We start from the raw sequence: 25,444 nt of genomic DNA on the forward strand, positions 1-25,444 counted from the left end.
AACCCACACATTTTTGTTCAATTAATGTGTCTGTCAGTTTGTCATATTGTGGGGTCATGTGTGTTGCTGTGATGCTGGAAGCTATGCCACTGGTATTCAGGTATCAGCAGGTTCACCCATGGTGGACAGGCTTCAGCTGAGCTTCCAGATCAAGACAGCCTGGGAAGAAGGATCCAGGAGTCCACTACTGAAAAGAATTAACCAGTGAAAATCTTATGAACAGTGTAACATTGTGTGATATAGTGCCAGAAGATGAGCTCTCCAGGTTGGAATGCACTCAAAAGACAACTGGGGAAGAGTTGCCTCCTCAAAGTAGAGTAGACCTTAATGATGTGGATGGAGTCAAGCTTTCAGGATCTTCATTTGCTGATGTGGCATGACTCAAAATGAGAAGAAACAGCTGCAAACATCCCTTAATAAGTGGAAAGTGCAATGTATGAAATATGAATCTAGGAAAATTGAAAATTTTCAAAAATGTAATGCAATGTGTAAACATCAATATCCTAGGCATTATTGAGCTGAAAACTGGTATTGGCCATTTTGAATCAGGCAAGCATATGGTCTACTATGCTGGGAATGACAACTTGAAAAGGAATGGTATTGCATTCATTGCCAAAAAGAACATTTTGAGATCTATCCTGAAGTACAATGCTGTCAGTGATAGAATAATATCCATACACCTACAAGGAAGACCAGTTAATTTGATTTTACTCAGATTTACCCACCAGCCACTAAAGACAAAGATGAAGAAATTGAAGATTTTTACCAGCTTCAGTAGTCTGAAATTGATGAAACATGCAATCAGGATGCATTGATAATTACTGGTGATTGGAATGCAAAAGCTGGACACAAAGAAGGATCGGTAGCTGCAAAATATGGTCTTGGTGATAGAAATAACACCAGAGATCAGATGATTGAATTTTGTAAGACCAACATGTTCTTCATTGCAAATACCTTTTCTCACCAACATAGATAGTGACAAGACACGTGGACCTTGCCGGATGGAATACACATGAATAAAATCAACTGTGTCTGTGGAAAGAGATAATGGAAAATCTCACTATCATCAGTCAGAACAAGGACAGGGGCCAACTGCCGAACAGACCATCAATTGCTTATATGCAGGTTCAAGTTGAAGCTGAAGAAAATTAGAACAAGTCTACAAGAGCCAAAGTATGACCTTGAGTATATACCAACAGAATTTAGAGACCATTTCAAGAATAGATTTGTCGTTTTGAACACTAATGACCAAAGACCAGACTAGACGTGGAATTACATCAAGGATATCATACATGAATAAAGCAAGAGGTTATCAGAAAGAAAGGAAAGACCAAAATGAATGTCAGAAGACACTCTGAAACTTGCTCTTGAATGGTGAGCAGATAAAGCAAAAGGAAGAAATGATGAATGAAAAGAACTGAACAGAAGATTTCAAAGGGCAGCTCAAGAAGGCAAAATAAAGTACTATAATGACTTGTGCAAAGAGGTGGATATAGAAAATCAAAAGCAAAGGATAAGCTTGGCATTTCTCAAGCTGAAGGAATTGAAGAAAAAATTCAAGCCTCGAGTTGCAATAGTGAAGAATTCTATGGAGAAAATATTACAGGATGCAGGAACCATCCAAAGAAGATGGAAGGAATATACAGAGTCATTATACCAAAAAGAATTGGTCAACATTCAACCATTTCAAGAGTTAGCATATGATCAGGAATTGATGACACTGAAGGGAAGAAGTCTAAGCTGCACTGAAGGCATTGGTGAAAAACAAGGACCCAAAATTTACAGAGTATCAATTGAGTTTCAACAAATACGTGCAGTGCTGGAAATGCTCACTTGTCTATGCCAAGAAATTAGGAAGACAGCTACCTGGCCGACCAGCTGGAAGAGATCCATATTTGTGCCTATTTCTAGAAAGGTGATCCAACTGAATGAGGACATAATCTAACAATATTATTAGTATCACATGCAAGCAAAATTTTGCTAAAGATCATTCAAAAAATTCAATCCATATACAGAAGTGGAAACAGGGATATCATTGCTGATGTCAGATGGATTCTGGCTGAAAGCAGAGAACAACAGAAGAATGTTTATCTGTGTTGTGTTGACTATGTAAAGTATATGGATAACATTGGGAAGAGTGGGAATTCTAGAGCACTTAATTGTTCCCATGAAGAACCTGTACAGAGATCGAGAGCCAGTTGTTTGGACAGAATAAGGGTATACTCCATGGCTTAAAGTCAGAAAAGGTGTGTTTCAGGGTTGTATCCTTTCATCATACTTATTCAATCTGTATACTGAGAAAATAATTCAAGAAACTGGATTATATGAAGAAGAACAGGGCATCAAGATTAGAGCAAGACTCATTAACAATCTGCATTATGTAGATGACACAACCTTGCTTGCTGAAAGTGAAGAGGACTTGAAGCACTTACTGAGGAAGATCAAAGACCACAGCCTTCAGTATGGATGACAAAATCTTCACAGCTGGACCCAGAAATATTGTCATGATAAATGGAGAAAAAATTGAAGTTGTCAAAGATTTCATTTTACTTGGATCCACAATCAACACCCATGGAAGGAACAGTCAAGAAATGAAAAGACTCACTGCATTGGACAAATCTGCTGCAAAGGGCCTCTTTAAAGTGTTAAAAACCAAAGAAATCAACCGGAAGACTAAGGTGTGACTGATCCAAGCTATGGTATTTTCAATCACATCATATGCATGCAAAAGCTGTGCAATAAATAAGGAAGACAGAGGAAGAATTGCTGCCTTTCAACTGTGGTGTTGGCCAAGATATTGAATATACCATGGCCTGCCAAAGAAACCAACAAATATGTCTAGGAAGCAGTACAACCAGAATGCTTCTTACATACTTTGGACATGTTGTCAGGAGGAATCAGTCCCTGGAGAAGGCTATCATGCTTGGTAAAGTACAGAGTCAGCAGAAAAGAGGAAGGCTTTCAAAGAAATGGATTGACGCAATGACTGTAATGATGGGCTCAAGCATAACAAGGATTGTGAGTGTGATGCAGGACCATACAGTGTTCGCTCTGGGATACATAGGGTTGCTATGAATCAGAACTGACTCGACAACACGTAACAGCAACAACAATCACAGGACCATAGAAAAATGGGTAGCAACCAGTTGTGATTTAAAGTCTCACCATCCCAGTCCCTCCACCACTCCTCCAGGTGACAGTTAGAAATGACTAGAGACCTCTTTGTCAATCACGCAGAAGTTGAGAAACCCTGCCCTGAAAGATCATCAGTTAGGCCTCATGGGAGTTGAAAATGGAAAACTATCAGGAAGAAAGGTAACTCTTTCCTTCACATGATTAATAGTCTTTTAGACTGAAGATATGCTTTTCTATTTTATTTTTCTTGCTTTTTTGTTCAGTTGAATGGTTTTTCTCTTTTTGTTTCCATTCCTCATACTTTTGGAGATATTCTGTTTATATGCTAATCATCAGCAATTCTCCAGGTAAGTTATTATTCAAGTGGCCATGTTAAAGTTTCTAAATTTATATTCCTAATAAAGTCACACAAAGGTTGTTGGCCTAGGTACAGGTAATATTGGAAAAGTGGTCATTCCAGAGGTAGATAGTATATAATATACACATATTATGGGGTCCAATGCTCTCTGTGTCTGGAACAGAAAGAGAAAATCTGAGCTTGAAATATTATTATAAATCTTGGCATAATGCAGGCAACTTGACTAAAGTCTTTCAGGAAGGTGGACTGACTAGCTTGTTTGCATCATTGGAGTCTGAACAAGACTAAGGATAGGGTTTTGGGGAGAGGCAAAATGTATAGAAAATCAGTAGAAAAGGAGAAAAAAAAGGAAGTAAAATAGTGAAGAAGTCTAAATTGTTTCATGGCAACTGAAGAATAAATAAGGATTAGCTCAAGTGCTGATATGCCCTCTGAATCTATCCCATTCATGCTTAATTAGCACCATGGTTTCCATTATCTTTGCCGATCAATTGTCAGAACAACAAGCCACAGTGAAAATAACAATCATGTCTTCTTTCACTTACTGCCACAGTGCAAGCAAGAGGCAAAAAGGGCACTAGCTCTCTAATGTTCCTGTTTTCCTCCTGGAAGAAACCAGGAGAAAATCAGGTAGATGCACTGCATATGGAGGGAATTGTTTTACTGCCAAGGACCCGGAACAGAAGGCTACTTCCTTCTGGTTAGCTAAAGGGGAGGGAGAGGAGAAAGCTAAGAGTAGAGAAGTGGTGAGTCAAATTGGGGAGAAGTGACTCAGCCACAACCCTTGATAAAGACATCTTAATATAGTTGCCAGGCTAGGAATTTAGATATGCATATAAACTTGACTTGACTGGTGGTGTGTGTGGGGGGATGGACTCCTTACTACAACTACCTCCAAAATACTTCAGTGCCATGGCTCTGCACTGTCTGGTGTGGGTGTGTGTGTGTTGGGGGTGGGGAAGAGAATCCCTCCTATGAGACCAGGCAAAGTCTTATAATTGTCTGTGATTAGTACTGAAAATTAACACATAGAATTTTTATCTAGAATAAATTCTGAAAACAGCATTCAGGGTTCTTGCTTTTCCTTCTTGATCTCCTATTCTTCCTCAAGTCCATTTTGAATGTTGCTCTCTCAACTCCATTGAAACTATTCTTCCTAAATTTGCCAGTGTCTGGATAATACATCAAGTATCTCTTAGTTGGCTATATATCAGAAAATCTAGGAATTAGGTAACAAAAAGTTGAGGAGAAAGATATCATGTGCATAATTCTTAGAATTTATCATTTGGTATTTGGGTAAATGGTAGTCTGATTTTCCCTTATTACTAAAAATTTGAAGTCAGGTATTATGTCTACTATTTATTGTTTTTCATCAAGAGTACCTGGTATGATTTCTTCACACATAAGACTCATATAACAACTGTTCTTTGAAAGGAAAGAAGGATGAACAGATAGGAGGGGGGTAAAGACAAAGATGGAGAAAAAGTTTTTCAAAAGTGCAACACCCAGAGTCCAACATACTGGAGCTCAGAAATGTCCACTAGAATTGCTCACACTGAGGATACTACTGCCTTTACCAAAGAATTTTAAAGAAAATAAAAATGGGAAGAGTGACACCGTGGGGAAGTGAGAGATAAACTCATGATTGGAGAATAATTATGGATACAGATTTTTCTTTCCAGGAGTAACTCAGTGAAAGAAAGAAATGTTTCTTTAAATAGATGCAAATTGCATGAAGACAGGTCTGGATATAAGCGGACTTTAAATAATTGCAAATGTGGCCAACAACAAAGGAACTCAGCTAATAAAATACGACTCGTGTATGTGAATTTCTGTGCAGTTAGTTAGTCTATAGAGGAGAAAAATAGTAGGGAGTGGGGGAGATACCTGCAAGTGTAGACATTATTTCAGAGATTTTAGTTTTGTGGATAAACCCAAGAGGGCTAACATAAAATCTTCTGAGTCTCTTGGGGTTTTGGTGAGTGGCTGGAAAATCCCTCATCCCATGGCCATAACTCCTCCTCCTTTCTCACATACTCTATAAAAAAAAAAAAATAGGGGACATTAAAATTAGTGGCCAGCAGCTTTCTTCTCTAATTTGAGCTAAAGAAATATCCGCTGTGTTGCTAAATGCCAGAGACCTTGCTATGTGCTTTGTTGGAGGAAGCATGTTCTCTGACAGGATTTTGGGGAAAGGAGAGTGTTGGGAAGGCAGAGATAAAAGAATAGTGTGAAAGCCTATCCAAAAGTATGGTATGCTCACAGTATAATACTGGCAGGTGGTTCCAGCAAATACAAATGATGAGTTAACGGCATTGAGAAGCTACTGTTTCAGAATGTGCAGATAGAAAGAAGAGGCATTGTAGAACACAAAAAATGTGGGACTGAGACTGGGATCTCAGGAAGAGAAAAGATTTGGTGACTTGAAAGTATATGAAGATCTGAAAATACACTTCAGGCATCTGGTAAGAGCAAAATCAGCTCCCAACAACCATCGAGGAGTTAGCTTCACTATTTCTAAATTCACTCCCATAATTTGTCATTATCAGCTTCTACAATCACAATCCCTCCATGCCACTAACCAGGCACTCAGTTGTTAATGCACTTTCCCACATGCCATCCCACCATCTTTACCACTCAGGTAAGTTTCACATGTTAGCTCCTGTGTTGGACACTGTGATAATACAGCAATATCTCAGAGGATATCCATTCTACTCCCAACTGACTTGGAGAAGAAGAGGTTTGATCCTATTAGAGGCAGTGATCTGTGGGTGCGGAAGTCATAGAATGGGGCATGATGAGCACATCTGTGGAAATGCCAGTATTTGGTTGACAGACAATCCTAAATGTAGGTTGGTGGACACAGTCTTCCTCGCATAATATAGCCCCTGCTAACTTCATTCTTTCACTTAAATTTAGCCACATAAAACCAAAGCTGCTTCCTTTATTGCTTGAATACTTAATGACATTCAGTATGTGGTTAGCTGATTCTGGAGATTGTTGGCATCATCTGAAAGCAGCTTTATTAAAGAGTCTAGGGAAGCATGAGATAACCTAACTCTATTCTTCACAGAATCACAAAAATTCTTTAATGGATGGCTTTAGGATGTCTTAAAACTAAATACATATATTTTTATCATTTTGATCAGAGTAGAGCATTCAAAAAAGATATAAAAAGCCAATGTTTCAGAAAAATCACTCATCAGTAAAACCGGGAAGTAATTAAATTTTCTTCATTTGTTCTATAGCCCTCTTCTGAATCATTTCTGGTACCCCAAAACCTCCTCCTCTGTGTTTTCTGTCTAGTTCTTCTTTGGAATCTTTAAGTAAGTTCATTCATCAACACTTTGTGCTAAGTTGTTTATGTCTGAGCTCACAATTCAGGCAAGCTTTCAAGAATATCTCTATTTTGTTAAGAAGCAGTGAGCCCGAATGGATAAACTCAGGCTCATGACAGCTCTGAACAATTTAAACCGAAGAATTGGGTCTTTCTTATGGCTTAGTTAACCATTCCCCCATTTTTCTATAGCCTGTAGTTCTATTGGAATGAGTCCTCTTCCCTGTATATTTCTGCTGCTCATTCTCTTGCCTCCTACAGGTTCCTCTTTTCTAGGTATTCTGTGACATGCATTATAAAATTTCAACTGCTTATGCTTGCTATTTTAAGCACACAACTAATTTTAAGAGTTTTAGCTGTTAGAACTATAAGAAAAAGGAAAGAAAGCTTTCCCCAAAATTTGAAAAGTAGCTGGGAAAGTCTGTCCAGAATGGTTAAAAGAATATAAACTTAGGTTAATTTTTCTAAAGCTTCTTTTCAGCCTAACAATCTACAGGTGATATTGATAGATACAGATATAGGTATATATCTGTTCTGTAGAGTTGCTATGAGTTGGAATCAACTTGATGGGAATGGGTTTGTTTGTTTGGTTTAGATATAGATATATAAATATCTTATGCTCTTGGGTATCAGCTTGTTGGGGTCTGGGAATTTGCTGGTCCAAGCCAACAGTTCCTGAGTTAAAGAGAATTGGGAATACTAGATTACTAGAGGGTAGCTGGAGCCCTGGTGGCATAGTGATTAAGAATTCTGTTGCTAACCAAAAGGTTGGCAGTTGAAATCCACCAGCCACTCCTTGGAAACCCTATGGGGCAGTTCTACTCTGTCCTATAGGGTGACCGTGAGTCAGAATTGACTTGGATGGCAAAGGGTTTGGCTTTTTTTTTTTTTAGATAGTAGCTGGAATGTGTGCTGTGGAGTTATTTGTCAAAACGATTAAAATTCAGTTCTCAAGCAAAATAAACAACTCATGTCTTTGGTCAACAGGCCTGGAAGGGAAAAAACAGAGTTCGGCACCTTGATCTCTTAATCAGATGATTGCATTGGTTCTAAACATAGTCAGCCTGCCACACACATTATATCTTACTGTATCACAGTACTTGTGGATGTCTTCCTTGAAACAGTGATGTTACTCTATGGATCTGCCTTTTCCCGTCAATAATGGATGGATGATACATTCACAGAGTTCTACCAAAATAAGACAGACTAAATATGCTGTTTTCGGATAAAAATAGGAAGTAGAGAGAAACAGTAGCCCTGAGTGACAAGTTTCTTTTGTCTGCATCAGAAGGCCCAAGGACACCATGTCCATTTCCAATATCACAATCTTCATGCCCTCTGTGTTGACACTAGTAGGGATCCCAGGCCTAGAATCTGTGCAGTGCTGGATTGGGATTCCATTCTTTGCCATGTACCTCATTGCTACGATTGAAAACTCCTTGCTTCTGACTATCATAAAATCAGAACGCAGCCTCCATGAGCCCATGTACATTTTCCTAGGCATGCTAGGAATCACAGATATTGCACCTGCTACCAGCATTATGCCCAAGATGCTTGGAATCTTCTGGTTTCATATGCCACATATCTATTTTGATTCCTGCTTGCTTCAAATGTGGCTCATCCACACATTTCAGGGCATGAGTCAGGTATCCTGCTGGCCATGGCCCTGGACCATTATGTTGCCATCTGTTATCCACTGAGGCATGCTGCCATCTTCACCCACCAGCTAGTCATCCAAATAGGTACTGTGGTTACACTCAGGGCTGCCATTCTTGTAACCCCATGCCAAATACTGATAAAGTGCAGGCTTAAGTTTTATCACACAACAGTCATCTCCCACTCCTACTGTGAGCATATGGCCATTGTGAAACTAGCTGCAGAAAATGTCCAGGTCAACAAGATCTATGGTTTGTTTGTGGCCTTCATAGTAGCAGGGTTTGACCTCACGTTCATCACCTTGTCCTACATCCAGATATTTACCACAGTTTTCCGTTTGCCCCACAAGGAGGAGAGGTTGAAAGCATTCAACACCTGCATTGCTCACATCTGTGTCTTCCTCCAGTTCTACCTCCTTGCCTTCTTCTCCTTCTTCACACATAGGTTTGGTTCTCATATCCCGCCTTATATCCATATCCTCTTTTCCAGCATTTATTTGCTGATCCCTCCAGTTCTCAATCCACTTGTCTATGGTATAAAGACCAAGCAGATCCGCAGTCATGTGGTGAAAATGTTAAGTTCTTAAAATCCATGCTAATTCATACATTCATGTTTCTTTGTGCAACAATAATCATCTTTCAAAACAAAATATACTTCCACATTATTTGAAATGCTTGAGTTTTCCATTTAACAAGTTCTTGAAATTAAAGCACCATGAAGCTGGTTTTCAGATCATAGCCTATACTAGCTATCACTCAATATCAAAATGCTAATTGGGTAATGAAAGTGAGATACATAGAAAGATCGATGTAATGAAGCTATATCTTCTCCTTGTCCCATTAATTTTTGGTTCCTGGTATCTTAATCATGGAAAAAAAAAAATGAAACTAAGTAGACCTTAAATGCATTCTTATTCAAAAACCCATTATGAATCTGATGAGACAATAAAGTCTAAACATTTAAACACATTTCCAGAGTCATTCGAGAAGTTAGAGGGCAAAGTAATGATCGCTCCGTTGTTCCACCTTTCACATAATACTGTTTCTATTTCCTCTACCATTTTCTTATACATTAATTCTAGAAGTGTTGTCAAGTGCCTAAAATATTGTAAATATTATGCTAAAGATTAGTGATACAGTGATAAAATCAACATAATGATTATGTTTCATGGATTTATGGACTTTAGTTCCTAGAAGAGAGAGAGAAAAAAAAATGTAGAGGCATGAATGTGATATAGAATTTGGAAAGAGATTGATGCACAGATTTGTTTCTTTGCTCCTCCTAACCGAAAGTAGTCAGGATAGGTGTTTTTGTTTCTATTTATTTATTTTTTCAGTTAGTGTGATTCTTTAAGAATGAGGAATAATGAATGAGTAACCAAAGATCTAAGTAACCACCATACCAAGATAGATGATGGAGAAGTTGTAAACTAGAAAATTTGGATTAAGGGAATTCCACAGTTTTTTTTTTCTTTCAATATTCTTTTAATGTAGGGTACAATTCTGGGAGATAAAGAAATATGACTATGAAGAATGGCCATGAAAGCATTGAAAAGTTGGTTTGACTTTATTCTGAATGCTACAACATGTCATTGCATGGTTCTCCTACTTGGAAACTGCAGTGCAATGAATTAGTGAATATGGCCCTTCTTGCCATGGTCTTTGTAACTCCCACCAAATGATTGTATGGGACCATGTTAATAAGGTATATAAAACCCAAACAAAGTGATTAGTCAGTTTTCCCATTGGGCTAACCTTAAAATGAGCCATCCCAGAGGCAGGAGGAGAGAATTTCACTACCACCAAGGAAGAAGAGCCAAAAGCAGAGGACATCCTTTGGACCCAGGATCCCTGTGCTGAGAAGCTTCTAGAGCCAGGAATCCAAGAAAAAGAGCTGTAACAGTGAAGATGGTGAGAAGTGTTAGCAGAGAGACAGTGGCAGGAGAGACAGGCAAGAGATGGTGTGGTGGGCTTCCAGTCCAGGGACTGAGAAAGCTGAGTGCGTTTTGGTAAAAGGTTTGCTAAAGAATAGGGTGCCTCCAGGCATGTGGTAGAGCTAGGTTTGCTGGCCCACGGAGCTAGAGCTAGAGCTGAGCACTTTCTGGACGAGGCTTATGTGTGTAGTGGGGTGCCTTGGAGCACTTGCAGGCAGAGGTAAAATAGCTTTGTAACACTTGCCCAAGCAAGGCAGAGGCCAAGAGGCCAGAGAGAGCCCTACCTGCTGCTATAGCTAAAAAGACACTGTCTTGATGGAAGAACTGTATCCTGAGCATTCCTGAATCTGAATTGTAACCTGTTACTTCCCTGATAAACCCCATAATCATGAGTACTGTCTGTGAGTTCCGTACAGCCATTGCAATGAATTATCGAACTCAGCAGAGAAGTAGAGAGTACTGTCGGAGGGAGAGTTAGTGGCAGAATTGGTAAAGATGGCAGAGAAAACAGGCACGTATGACTTCCGTCTCATAGGAATCAGCCTTAGGCTGTTGATTTGAGGCTCCTTCACCTTGCGAAGTTAGAAGAGGTCAGACTTTGCCCCCATGCCATTTCTACAAAATGCATCAGCACACACTTTGAGTGGATATAAAACATGTGTCCAGTACAATAAAGATTTACATTTATTTTATTCTGAGAATTATAAAACATCACAGAGAGAAATTAGACAACACATAAAGAAATAAAGAGGTATACTTATGGATTGGAAATCTCAATATTGTTGAAATGCTAATTCTGACTCTCCATGAGTCAGAATCGACTCGATGGCACTGGGCTTGGATATTGACCTGAAGGCTCCAAGCAGTCTAAAGGAGAAGTCTAACTTTTTTTTTAATGAAATGAAAAATGTAAAATAAGTCAGTAATGGAATGCTATGTGAGAAAGAAAGGAAATGGTCAAAGTATGATTAGGACATGTGAAAAAAAAATGCAGCATCTAGTTCAAAGGGGCTCCTTTCATCCAAATTTGGGATAGCTGGAGCAGCAATATAATGATGATAATGGAATATAACCTAGAGAATAAAATCATGTTTCATGAGTCCATACAAATATGAATAAAGCAATGCATGAATAAAAGGTGAAGCACAAACTTCCTTATAATATAGTTTCAACAAGTATAATAAATATAGAAGGAATACAGTAGAAGTTTGGTGATGAGCAGTTAACTACATAATGTAAAATTATCTCCCCACATATTGCCTATGTATTACAACTAGAAAAATAGAACTTTACAATGAAGAAAACTGGATGACATTCCATTAAACAAGTGCTCAAAATTAACATCAATAATATTAGAAGGCAGAAACAGCCTATGATTCCTGATATAATGAACAGAAAGGCCACAGTACTCTGTAATACTCAAAATAAAACAAAGAAAAAAATCAACGAAAATAACCTAAATCTCATGATGAGGAACTGTCAAGGGAACCCAAATCATGGATATTCTTAAAAAAAAAAAAAAAAAAAGTTGGCTTCCAGATGATTCCGACAGAGTAGAACTGCCCCATAACATTTTTAGTGAGCAGCTGGTGGATTCCAACTGCCGAACTTTTGGTTAGCAAGTATAGCTCTTAACCACTGCACTGTCAGGGTTCCAAATAATAAATGGATATGTTCTTAAAAAATAAAAAAAGCAAAGATCAAGAAAGAAGGAAGGCTGAAGAACTGCTATGGATAAACAAGAATCTCAAGAAAAATGATAATTAAATGTACGTCATGACCCTGGATTGGATTCTGGACAAAATAAAATGTAGCCATAAAAGTCCTAATTGGAACAACTGTCTAACTCCGAATGTGGACTGTGGATTAGGTATTATATCAAAGCTGAATTTTCTAATCTTGTTTTTAATGCTGTGTTTATGAAGTTTATGAAGTAGAAAATATACACTAAAATATTTAGGGGTAAAGGGGCATCATGTCTCTAACTTATTCATAAACAACTCAAAAAATTATATATATGTATGAATGTTTATCTATCAATAATAGAATAATAAAGGAAAATAGGGCAAAGTATAAATAATGTGTGAATCTAGGTAACTGTTATAAGGGGTTTTCTTGTATTATTTTTGCCAAATTCTTTAGGTTTAAAATTATGACAACATAAAGGTTTATATTCCTTCTCTATTCCTCAAAATATCCCTTATTCAGAAAAGGATACCACTATAACTTCTCAGGGCCAATCCAGAAATCTAGACATTTGCTTGGAAACTGGTCTCATTTTTATTCTCTACACTTACTCAGTCACCACGCCCTAGTGATTATTTTTTAAATAATTCTCAAATTTGTTCCCCCTTCTTCATTATTTATTACTACTTTCCTACTCAGCCTTTCATCAGTTTTATGTGAAATAATAAATTATATTTTCATCTTTCATTCATTGACATATTTTTAATCAGCCATGATTTTAAAAGTGCCTAAAGTTACAACCATTGCCTTCATGTCAATCTGACTCATTCATTGCAAACCTATAAGACAAAGCAGAACTGGCCCATAGGGTTTCCAAGGCTGTAATCAAATTGCCACATCTTTCTCCCAAGGAGTGGCTGATGGGTTGGAACCACTGACCTTTTGGTTAGCAGCTGAACACCTAACCACAGTGCAACCAGGACTCCTACCTAAAATCAGTACTCTAAAGTTAAAATCTTATATTTTGTCTCCATATATTTTGTTTTATTTACTCTTCAGGGAGCCTTAAAATTCTTGAATTTCTATAGATAAAAAGCTGCTTCATGCATCTGTATGCTTGTCCTGCTATTATGTATGTCAATACCTTTACTTTTTGCCAGCCTAACTGCTATTCAGCTTTTAGGATTTAGTTAGATGTGTCTTTTAACTAAGGGATTCTGATGTTTTTACCAGATTTGTTTCTTTGCTCCTCCTCAAAGCTTTTACAGCAGTTACCACCTTGGTCTCCATTTTTTCTTTATGCAACTGCTTCCCCCACCTAGATCGTATGTCTAATTCACCTGTATGCTTATGATGGGCACGGTATACAGGCATATTTTAATGATTTAAAAAAAAATTACTGAATGAAGGATTGAGAAAATAAAATAATAAAAATCCCCAAAAATTTGCAAAACAGATTCATTCTTGCAACAAAATTATTTACACCTTTCTCCTAATGAGAAGAACATATACAGACTGAGGTATTTAAGACTCTGATTAATAATACAGCATTTATTATAGTTCCAGAATAAATATTTCCACATTTTCATTTGAGCTATGCTTCTTTCCTGGTCCTCAAAGTACATCATTGCACAGATGCACCATGCAGGAACATTTCAAAACGTAGTAGTTTATCCAGTAAATCCTCTTTCTGTGATACTGAATCCACTCTTTTATTAATACTCACTGTGTCATTCAAATATCACAAAATTCACCCTTTCAAAGTGTCCAAGTCATTGATGTTTTAATATATTCACAAAGTTGTGAAACCACCACCGCTATCTATTTCCAGAACTATTTTCATCATTCCAATAAACTTTATACCTGTTAACAGTGACTCTCCATTCCCTCTTCCTCCCACCTCCTCCTGGCAACTACTTTCTCTCTGTATGGATTTACCTATTCTGCATATCTCATATTAATGAAATCATACAATATGTGGCCTTTGTGTCTGGCTTTTTTCACTTAGCATAATATTTCCAAGATACATCCATGTTATAGTATGAAACAGTACTTCATTTTCCAATTTATTATTTTATCGTATACATATACTGTCTGATCAAGCATTTAGCAGACAGCTCTTTGGCCAAACTAAGATATCACTAAGAAAGTGATATCTCTTTTCTCTGTATGAAAGGACTCCGTCTTAAGTCAGGCAGAGTGACAAATAATATAGGCAAGGCCAATATTTTATAATTCCCAAGTTTCATTACAAATTATTTCTTCTTACTCTATGGATGTTATCAACAATACATAATCAAAGCTATTCAACTTCCATTTCTAACTCTATTTCAAAATTAAATACGTTGTTTCTGGTTTTCTCTGGAAAACCTGGTGAGATAATGTCTGCTAAAGGTTTTCTTTCTCTGTTTCCTACTACATTATACAGAGGTCTTTGTTCCCATTAAAATGCATAGGGAAGCAATTATTTTTGTTTAATATTAGAAGTTCTAGGTTTTCCTATCACAGGGGAACTATTTTTGTCACCAAAATAGTAAGTCACATTATTTCTATTCTCCTATTGCTCTACTAAATTTCGACTAAATAGCATCTAAGAATATTTGTGCCACTACAGATTCTGGTAGCACGAAGGTTAAGTACTTGGCTGCTAACAAAAAGGTTGGTGGTTCAAACCCACCTGGAGGCTCTGCAGGAAAAAGTCCTGGTGATCTGCTTCCATAAAGATTACGGCCAAGAAAACCCTGCAGAGCAGTTTTACATTGTCACATGCGATGCTTTGAGTTGGAATTGACTCAATGGAACCCAACGACAGTGTTCCATAATATTGTGATTCTTTGGAGTTAAAACATTTTTTCATGTTTCCCAAAAGTATCTTAGGAGTCATTCAATGGGCTTTTATGTTAATTAAACCTACATAAGAATAGTGGATACATTTCAGAACTTCCTGACCTCACCTCAACCTCTTACATACACTATCTTAAAGGTAGTCAACCTGTTTTCCCTGAAAATATTTCATTTTATTTTGTGCCCATCTGCTCATCTTTCTAGCTGAAAGACTGGCAGTTCAAACTCTACCAAAAGGGTCTCAGAAGAAAGGCCTCTCGATCTGCTTCTGAAAGGTCACAGCCATGAAAACCCTGTGGAGCTCTCAGTTCAATTCTGCAACACTTAGGTTCTCCATGAGATAGAATCGACTCAGCAGCAGCTAGTTTGTTATTTTGGTTGTTGCCTGGGAAGAGGGGTGAGAACCCTAATCTGAATTGTTTGAAGATTTTTTTTCAAATAAATACTCTAGCTATGGCTGATTTAGGAGTCCTGATGGTGCAGTGGTTAAAGCACTTAGCTGCTAACCCAAAGGTCAGTGTTTTGAACCCACCAGCTGCTCCTTGGGAGAAAGATGTGGCAGTCTGCTCCCGTAAAGATTTATAGCCTTGGAAGCCCTGTGGGGCATTTCGACTCTGTCCTATATGGTCACTATGAGTCGGAGTTGACTTGATGGCACACAATGACAACAACATGGCTGATTTTAATCTACCAACATGAAGCCACTAAGTGCAGAACTGGGAAGAGATGGACACAATCAGCTCTTAAAAGGTGATATGAACCGACTATGGCACACCACTGCCCACACTCCTATACAATTTTGTTTTTTTTATGCACTGGATATAGTTGTATGGAAGTTTAATGACTATAGAGGGCAGAGAGCTTTTAAATTCAAAGATATCGGGTCTAATGTTTAAGGCCAGACCCAATGACACAGGACAAAATTCACCAGACTCCCAGGAAGATCAACCTGTCTCTCAGGCAGATGCAAAGGCCAGACCCAATGACACAGGACAAAATTCACCTGACTCCCAGGAATATCAACCTGTCTCTCAGGCAGATGCAACTAATCAGTCCTGTCAGACTTTTTCTTGTATTATGCAGAATACAGGAGACTTTTCTCTTCCTTTTCTTTACACTGAATTCTTGAATCCCTTTTCTAAGGCACACAAACTTTGCTTCAGCTAACTAAACGCAGGCCAAGGATGCAAGTTACTGGCTGGGGGATTGATATAGACATTGTGACTGGCACTAAAATTTTTGAAAATACTTATCATCATGTCAGAAGCCTGAACATGATTGGGTCAGTTTGGTGAGAGCTCGTTAAGATACGAGAAAGATTTGTGTCACCAAAGCTCATGTGGAAGAAGCTCAGAGAATGTCAAGTGATTGAGGCCCTGAGGCGTACTTTTCAAAGTCTGCCTCTTTCATGGATAAAGAAGAAACAAGTGCTTATCATACTGGAACTAGATTACATAAATACTCCTTTTATCTCTCTGTCAGCATATGTCGGTACATTTTTTTCTGAATATATCAAGATTCCTTTATAAGCCCTAACCAAAAACCAAACCCATAGCCTTGGAGTCAATTCCAACTCATAGCGACCCTATAGGACAGTGTAGAACTGCCCTATAGGGTTTCCAAGAAGTGACTAATGGATTCAAACTGTTGACTTTTTAGTTAGCAGCCTGAGCTCTTTAGCACTGTACCACTAGGGCTCCTGGTAGCTCATTATTTTTGTAAGTAAATGCAATTAAATTGTTCTGTATTGTCTAGAACACTGTCTTCTCTGAGGCATTTTCAAAAGCAGGCTCATTTTGGTTCCCAGTTCCCCTTGCCTGAGGTGGACCGTAAGATCCACCAGGGATTGATGGAAACCCATCCCACAGAAACATCCTGGAGTACAAAACACTCATCCTTCTCTGCCTGAAACGTCAACAAAACAAAACAAAAATAAAATCTCACTTCATGGCTAGTACCTGTGTTTACACTGTTGATACCTGGTGAGTCTTAGGGCTTAGGATTTTGTGCTAAATGTGGAAAAATGGAGGATTGGTTTTATGTTGTTATTTTTAGTTATCCTGGAGTGGATTTCAGTTCATGGAGACCCGATGTGTGCAGAGTAGAACTGCTTCATAGGGCTTTCGAGGGTGTGACCTTTTCTAAGCTGATCACCAAGCCTGTCTTCCTAGGTGCCTGTGGTTATGTTCAAACCCTGAAAATTTTGGTCAGTAGGCAAAAACTTAACCATCTGCACAACCCGGGGTTTCACAGAAAACACTTGTCTCATGCAACACAATGGATGCCAGGATGATAAAAAGCAACTGAATCATACTGTAACTGAGTGCTCAAATTCTAGAAAGATTTTGGTTCATGTTATCTGGTGCTTTTCAGAATGTTTCTGGGTCAAGTGATGAAATGCTGGGTGACAAATCTTAAAGGGAAATTGACAAACAGAGGGACCTCCAGAAAATCATATTTAGATTGATCAATTAATGAAAAACTCATTTATCAAAAGGTTAGGACGTTGTACACGTTTAGCTTGGGAAAGATTCAGGGGGGATGCTCATTGTGTCATCAAATATCTGAGGTTTTTCTTGGGAAGAAAGGGGTACATTTTGTGGATTAATAACTGGCATTTATTGACGGATTAATGTATTTTATGCTTCTTTCTAAACATTTTAAATTTATTGTTTCATTTAGTTCTAATAGTCACCCTGTAATGTATTTCTACCTTTATTTTACCAATGTTTTTCTAACCCTATTTTGCCAATGAGGAAATCGAGGTACTTCAAAGTTTTATAACTTGAAAAGAATACCAAGTTAGGTAGTTACATTTCCAGGATTTGAGCTTTGATACTTGCTTCAAACCTCTTCAAGGAACCACTGTGATTCATGGCCAATGCCTATCATTGGAACTTGGATATAGACACTTCATTAGAAAAAGAGAAGAAGGCAGTTTGGACTTCTTTGCAATGTGGCAGACTATCTCAGAATAAAGGAAGTTCTCTGCCACTGAAGGGCTTGAGACAGAGGTTGAATGGTGAATGTCACAGATGGTAAAGAGAGAAGAAACTTCTGATTTTGTAGCATATAGATTAGTTGACCCCTAAATTCCTTAAAATATTTATTCTGAGAATCATGGCCTTCATCAGAAGTGGAGATGTAGGTAACACTAATATTTTAGGTCTTATGCTATCAAGAAGATGCAAATTCCCAGAATGCTTGTCTTGGCTCATTTATTTCAAGGGTTTAAGAAAGCTTTCCTTTCTCTTTTAAACATATACATATTTGTACACACAAAGTTACTCCTCTGTTTGCCTTTGTCACCCCGTCTTCGAATTTTCAGCCCAAGAACATTCTTAGTCTCATCTCTCACAATTTCTCTTACAGGAGTCAACGAGTTACACAGATTTTGATTCCTTATTATTCCTCCAATATTGCCATATAACTTCATAATATCTTATATGTGCTATCACAAATAAATTTCTAACAAGGTTCCCTAAACTCTAGCCTTGCTGTCCTTCAGCCATTGACCAAGCTGCTATCAGATTGTATTTTTGAAAGGCTAAATGTTTTCTCCTTCCACCTACAAATTTAAAATTATTTGGCTTAGAAAATGAACTTTACATTCAGTCGTCTTCTCTTTTCATTAGCCTCCACTCTTATCATTTTTTGGAAAACCTGGTGGTGTGGTGGTTAAGAGCTATGGCTGCTAACCAAAAGGTTGGCAGTTCAAATCCACGAGGTGCTCCTTGGAAACTCTATGGGACAATTTTACTCTGTCCTATAGGGTTGCTATGAATCTGAATTGACTCAATGGCAGTGGGTTTGGTTTTTTATGGTTTCTTATCATTTTTGCTTATTAACCAGTTTATATTTTAAAATATGTTTATTGATTCTTAATCCCACCGTATGTTTAATTTTTCTATGAATTTTTGTATACGTTGCTTTCTCTTCTTCATCTTATCTATATGGCTAATACCTACTAAAGAACATTTCTCCCATATAGCCAATTTAATTCTTTTTTTTTTTTTTTAACCCATGGAAGAACTGACAAGTTTATTAGGTTTGTTTTTTTTTCAAGACATTCAGCATAGTAAGCCTATACCTGACACAAATATTTTAAGTTCTTCATCTCATTAAACTAAGTCATCCATTTGATATGTGTGTAAAAATGTGTGTACATATACATATATTTAAGGTAGTAGAATTAAACATTTTAATACTCTGAAGTCTGAATCAGTAATTATACTTCCTGTTTCCTATGCAAACCCCTATTTTTTTTTTTTTTTTAATTAAACTTTAAATGAAGCCCCACTGGTGGGGCTACTAAGGCCGGGGAAGTAACTCCCAGCCTCCCCAGTATAGCCAGGCTAGAAGGGGTATAGATGTCACACAACACCAGGTATTCAGGAGACAGGAAAAGAAGATAAGGGTAGAGAGAGGAGAACTGAGAAATGAAGACAGAAAGGGAAAAAAGAAAAGAAAAAGATAAGAAGAAAAAGAGAAATGCCCTCAGGGATCCTACCTATGCAGGCTGCGCAGATTGGAGGAGTGGCTCCCAAACCATGCAGGGCGGCACGGCTGGAAGGGGCTCCCAAGCTGCTAAAAGGAAAAGAAAACAGACAAACAAAACAGAACAAAGCAAAATAAGGGGAAAAAAAAAAAAAAGCCGCGGGATCCCATCAGCATGGTGTCGCAGGCCGGGGGGGAGTGGTTCCCCAGTGGAGTGTGGCTTCACAGCCTTTCAAGAAGAAGTAAAGATGCCTCACAGAGCCAGGTGTTCCAGAGAAAGGAGGGGGAGGTCATACAAGGCACAGAAGAAACCAAAACAGATGTAAAGCACCAACACCAGCTCAGGGGCCTGGCCAGTGTGGGCAGGGCGAATCTAAGTAGCCTGAGGCCAAAGCAGTTGTGCAGCAGCCGAGAGACTACGCTTGCTGACAGGAAGCAGAGGAGGCCGATAGAGGCGGGGAGGAAGGAAGAAGGGGGGGGGGGGGCTAGGAAAGCCTATGTAGCTCGTTACCGGTGATCTGTCTCCTGCTGGAAACTTCGTGATGCAGTTTTCCTGTACTCTGTGTCTGTTGATCTCCAACGTGGGTAGGGCAAATCCAAGCAGCACAGATGCTGCACTTTCCACCGGTTGAGCCAGGAAGCTCTGAGGTGGAGGAGCGGAGCGGGGAGAGAATGGGGCGTGGGAAAGCGTGTATTGCTGGTTACTGGGTGCTCTGCTGCTGGGAGTGCCACGAAGCTGCTTACCTGTGCTCCCTGTCTGCCAATGCCTGACTGGAGTCCAAACTGGCGGGACCCTGTTAGCTGATGGAGCCCTCCCCACGTATCTCTCCTGGCTCTCTGTCTTCTGTCAGTTTCTTATTCCATTTGGTGCTTGGATGGGTTCTCTATCACTTCATTTGGCACTTCAGGTTCTAAGAGTGACAATTGTGTTTTACTTAGTTTTTCGGGTCTTTGTTATGCAGGGACGGCGTGGTGCTCCTGTCTATGCCGCCGTCTTGGCCGGAAGTCTAATTCTCTTTTGATTAAAGGTACAAAAACCCACAAATTCTTATTCAATTAAGAATTTTCCGCCCCAATATTATGACACTAGAAAAATAGGTAGCAATGAATGGTGATTTAAAGTCCCACTATCCCAGCCCCTCCACCACTCCTCCAGGTGACATTTAGAAAAGACTAGACAGTGTCAATCATGTAGAGGTTGAGAAAGACCTGGAAGAATATCACTTAGGCTTCATGGGAGTTAAAAATGGAAACTATCAGGAAGAAAGATAACTATTTCCTTCATGTGATTAATAGTTTTTTAGGCTGAAGACATGCTTTTCTATTTTATTTTTCTTGCAGTTCTGTTTACTTGACTGGTTTTTCTCTTTTTGTTTCCATTCCTCTGATTATTTACAATACATACTTCTGTAGAGCTTCTGTTCATATGTTACTCTTCAAGGATTCTCCAGGTAAATTATTACTCAGGTGGCCACGTTAAATTTCCCAAATGTATATTCCTAATAAAGTCACAGAAATTGTTGGCCAGTATATCGATAATATGCTATTGGAAAAGTGATCATACTATGGAGCGCATACTTTATCTACTTGGAGAATTAAGAAGGAAATATGAGAGTAGTATTTCTAATCCATCGGAGTCTGAACATGCTGATTAAAATCTTTACTCAACCCAGCCTTATTTAGTTACACTCTAACAGCTTCCATATACACATAACTCATAAGTCTTATGAATTGAATTTTAATAATAAGATCTCAGAGGACAGTGATTTATTTATTTTGTTCTTTATGGGCTGATATGGCATGGAATTGGTTCCAAATAGATTCATCTATAACAACAATGCATCTTAATTATTTTTATTAGGATAATGTTGTAATAATGCTGACATCATAAGGTAAGGAGGTAAATTAAACTGTTTAAAGTTCTTAAAGGAGGTAATGATATTTAATACAAAGTTAGTAAATGGTAGGTACTACTTTTGAATTCCAAGAGCCCGGCGCAATGTAGATACCTCATAAATATAGGATAAATAAATTAATTTCTCCCCCAATTGCTTAAACAGTTCTTGGAACATCGAGGATTTTTAATAAACTTTTGTTCAATAAAATAATTAGGAAATATATCCCTAATTTGTGTGTAGTGTTATTACCTTCTAATGCAAGGATGATCTAGTTTGGCATATTGTATATTTGCTGAAAGAAAGAGTTCCTGAACAAAGAATCTCAAAAAGGAAAGCCTCGCTCAGAGTTGCATAAGTTTTTAAAAGAAGAAAACATGAATGTCCTTGCAATAGACCTGAGCTTGGTTATAGTTATTTGTTTATGCCTTAGAAAGAATCAGAGTTTCTTAGGAAAACAATTATAACAAAACAAACAAAACCATGTAGAATAGTGGAATGGTGATTGTGAGATTTTATTTCACTTTTTAATGTTCTCAATTTATTGTTTTTGGATGTCCTCAGTTTCTTTATCCCTCTAATATTTGGCTTAAATGGATTCAGAAACTGAGCTTTCAAATTCCAAAGGAAATAAATGTAATTTGTAAGTTGTTTAATATTTTATAAATTCTGGGGTGGAAATATTTTTTGAGGCAACAGAAAATGCAAGGTGCAGTAAATCAGCAAGTAAGAAAATCCTTTGGACTTTGGAAGATTATAATGACAAGCTAGATGACGCTGAAATATCTCCTTGGGTAACAGAGTTAGGAGGCTGTGGAAGGGCCAAGTTTCATGTAGTGCAGGAACCTGCGAAGATGAAATATGGAAATAGGCCAATGGAAAATAATGTGCGAAAGAAAACTTTCACCTATATGGGTATGATTTTATTTTGAGTGAATAGAATATAAACAAGCCTGCAAGTAAAAGTAAAACTAAAAATAAAAAAAAGAGAGTTTACTGTTATTTCAAATGGCTAAGAAGAGCTAACTGGGCTTAGAGAAGTCATAATGGCTATTGATGGGGAAAGAAAAGAGGACAAGGGATAGGTTGGCACTTGAAATTAAATGCAATAGTTGCACGCAGGAACGACACTGAAATTTCAAAACAACCTCAGATAGAAACTACAGAGGAAAACACGAATTAAAAAATAATGGATTTATTTTCTCAAAAAATAGGGAGAAGGTGAAAAAAATACGGTTAAGTTTTGGAAAGCACACTGAAAGTATGAAAAATTAGGTTGAAAGAATTTCTGAGAAGTCTATGAGATAAAGACTAGGTTATGCAGAAACTAACATAAGGAAACTAGCGATACGCAAGACTGAAAAATACTCCAGTTAATGTTGTCTTCAGATTTTGATCCCATTGAATGGTTTACCACCACTGTGAATCCTTTATGTCTAGCCTAGGTGCGATATTGCTCTTAAAGTATAATCCACATTAAATGACTGTTTTTGCCCCCAGTTGCAACTGATGAATCACACAAAAAAGTACAGGCGATGAGTAGAGGGCACGCGATAAATGGAGCCTGTTTGGTCAGTTATCGTGAGCCAGAAACAAGTCTTCTAGTCCATTTAATTTTGCTCATTGAAAATGATTAGAGAATACAGGGACATAGAACCTGATGATTATCCACTCAATGAACCCTGGGAAATAGGATTGAAAATTAGAAAGGAATAGTTGGGGTAGAAAATATGATTCATAATATAGCTAAAACATATGTGCCTAAAATAAATTAATTTCTTTTTATTTTTTAAATTTATCAAGTCTTCACAGGGAATAGAGTATGAAAAAGCAGTATCATGATTTGATTCTACTGACCAAGTCACCATGCCAACAATCAATGGCTCAACCTTCATGCCTTCTGTACTAACAGTCATTGGGATCCCTGGCCTGGAGTCAGTGCAGTGTTAGATTAGGATTCCATTCTCTGTCATGTACCTCATTGCTGTGATTGGGTATTACCTCATCTTCACACATCTTAGCTATAATCAAATGGGAAAACAGCCTCCATAAACCCATGTACATTTTTTGGCTATGTTGGGGACCATGGACACTGCAGTTAGCACTTGTATTCTACCCAAAATGTTAGGCATCTTCTGGTTTCATTTGCCAAATATTTATTTTGAAGACTACCTGCTGCAAATGTGGCTTATTCACTCATTTCAGGCAATTGAATCAGATGTCCCACTGGCAATGGCCCTGGAACACTATGTGGCCATCTGAGACCCCTTGAGACATGCCACCATCTTCTCACAGCAACTTCTGACTCATATTGGAGTTGGAGTGACACTCAGGGCTGCTATTCTTATAACACTATCCATCCGTCTCATCAAATGCTGCTTTAAACTCTACAGAACTACAGTCATCTCCCATTCTTATTGTGAGCACATGGCCCTTGCAAAGCTAGCTGTTGAATGGCTGTTGAAGATATCTGAGTCAACAAAATATGTGGCCTATTTGTTGCCTTCACCATCCTTGGGTTTGACATAATCTTTATCACCTTGCCTGTATTCAAATCTTCCTCACTGTCTTTCAATGGCCCCAGAAGTAGACATGACTCAAAGCCTTCAGTACATTCATTGCCCACATTTGTGTGTTCCTTCAGTTCTACCTTCTTGCCTTCTTCTCTTTTCTCACACGCAGGTTTGGTTCTCACATACCACCATACTTTCATATCCTTTTGTCAAACCTTTAACTGTTAGTCCCACCATTTCTCAACCCTATAGTCTATGAGATGAAGACCAAACAAATTTGTGACCATGTCCTGAGAATGTTTGCCTTCAGAAAAACATCTCGATCATCAGTGGATCCTTCCGAAAAATAATAGTAATAATTAATTCTAAATAACACCCTGAATGTGGCAAAAAGGTGTATCTTCCTGAAATGTGTACATCTGGGAAAATTCTTTAAACTGTATCTCAGAAGCTTATCACTCAAGAATGTGGTCAACAAGTCATTAAATAACTAATACCTTCAATTGGCTACCTATATAAAGAAGAAAATTCTCTTAAAATGAGATTTCAAATTGTTTAAGATAGTTTTCTAATTTTGGGCTGTCCCTTTATATCTGGAGTTCCTCTACAGTATCACCTGGCTCTATATTTCTTTTTTTTTAATAATTTTTATTGAGCTTTAAGTGAACGTTTACAAATCAAGTCAGTCACATATAAGCTTATATACACCTTACTCCATACTCCCACTTACTCTCCCCCTAATGAGTCAGCCCACTCCCTCCTTCCAGTCTCTTCTTTCGTGACAATTTTGCCAGTTTCTAACGCTCCCTACCCTCCTATCTCCCCTCCAGACAGGAGATGCAAACACAGTCTCAAGTGTCCACCTGATAGAAATAGCTCAGTCTTTGTCAGCATCTCTCTTCAACCCATTGTCCAGTCCCTTCCATGTCTGATGAGTTGCCTTCGGGAATGGTTCCTGTCCTGGGCCAACAGAAGGTTTGGGGACCATGACCGCTGGGATTCCTCTAGTCTCAGTCAGACCATTAAGTATGGTCTTTTTATGAGAATTTGGGGTCTGCATCCCACTGATCTCCTGCTCCCTCAGGGGTTCTCTGTTGTGCTCCCTGTCAGGGCAGTCATCAGTTGTGGCTGGGCACCATCTAGTTCTTCTGGTCTCAGGATGATGTAAGTCTCTGGTTCATGTGGCCTTCTCTGTCTCTTGGGCTCATAGTTACCGTGTGACTTTGGTGTTCTTCATTCTCCTTTGATCCTGGTGGGTTGAGACCAATCGATGCATCTTAGATGGCCGCTTGTTAGCATTTAAGACCCCAGATGCCACATTTCAGAGTGGGATGCAGAATGTTTTTATAACAGAATTATTATGCCAGTTGACTTAGAAGTCCCCTTAAGCCATAGTCCCCAAACCCCCGCCCTTGCTCTGCTGACCTTTGAAGCAGTTTATCCTGGAAACTTCTTTGCTTTTGGTCCAGTCCAGTTGAGCTGACCTTCCGTGTATTGAGTATTGTCCTTCCCTTCACCTAAAGTAGTTCTTATCAACTAACTAATAAGTAAATAACCCTCTCCCACCCTGCCTCCCCGCCTCGTAACCCC

The 25,444-nt window shown here is 38.4% G+C and overlaps 2 pseudogenes; both read left to right on the top strand.

Moving 5' to 3' along the window:
* Positions 1-8,134: 8,134 nt before the first annotated feature.
* Positions 8,135-9,103, top strand: LOC100675893 (olfactory receptor 52A1-like; annotated as a pseudogene).
* A 12,880-nt stretch (positions 9,104-21,983) lies between these two features.
* On the top strand, positions 21,984-24,324 carry LOC100675609 (olfactory receptor 52A5-like; annotated as a pseudogene).
* Positions 24,325-25,444: the final 1,120 nt, after the last annotated feature.

The sequence above is a fragment of the Loxodonta africana genome, chromosome 7 (genome assembly GCF_030014295.1).
Source record: "Loxodonta africana isolate mLoxAfr1 chromosome 7, mLoxAfr1.hap2, whole genome shotgun sequence".
NCBI lineage: Eukaryota > Metazoa > Chordata > Mammalia > Proboscidea > Elephantidae > Loxodonta > Loxodonta africana.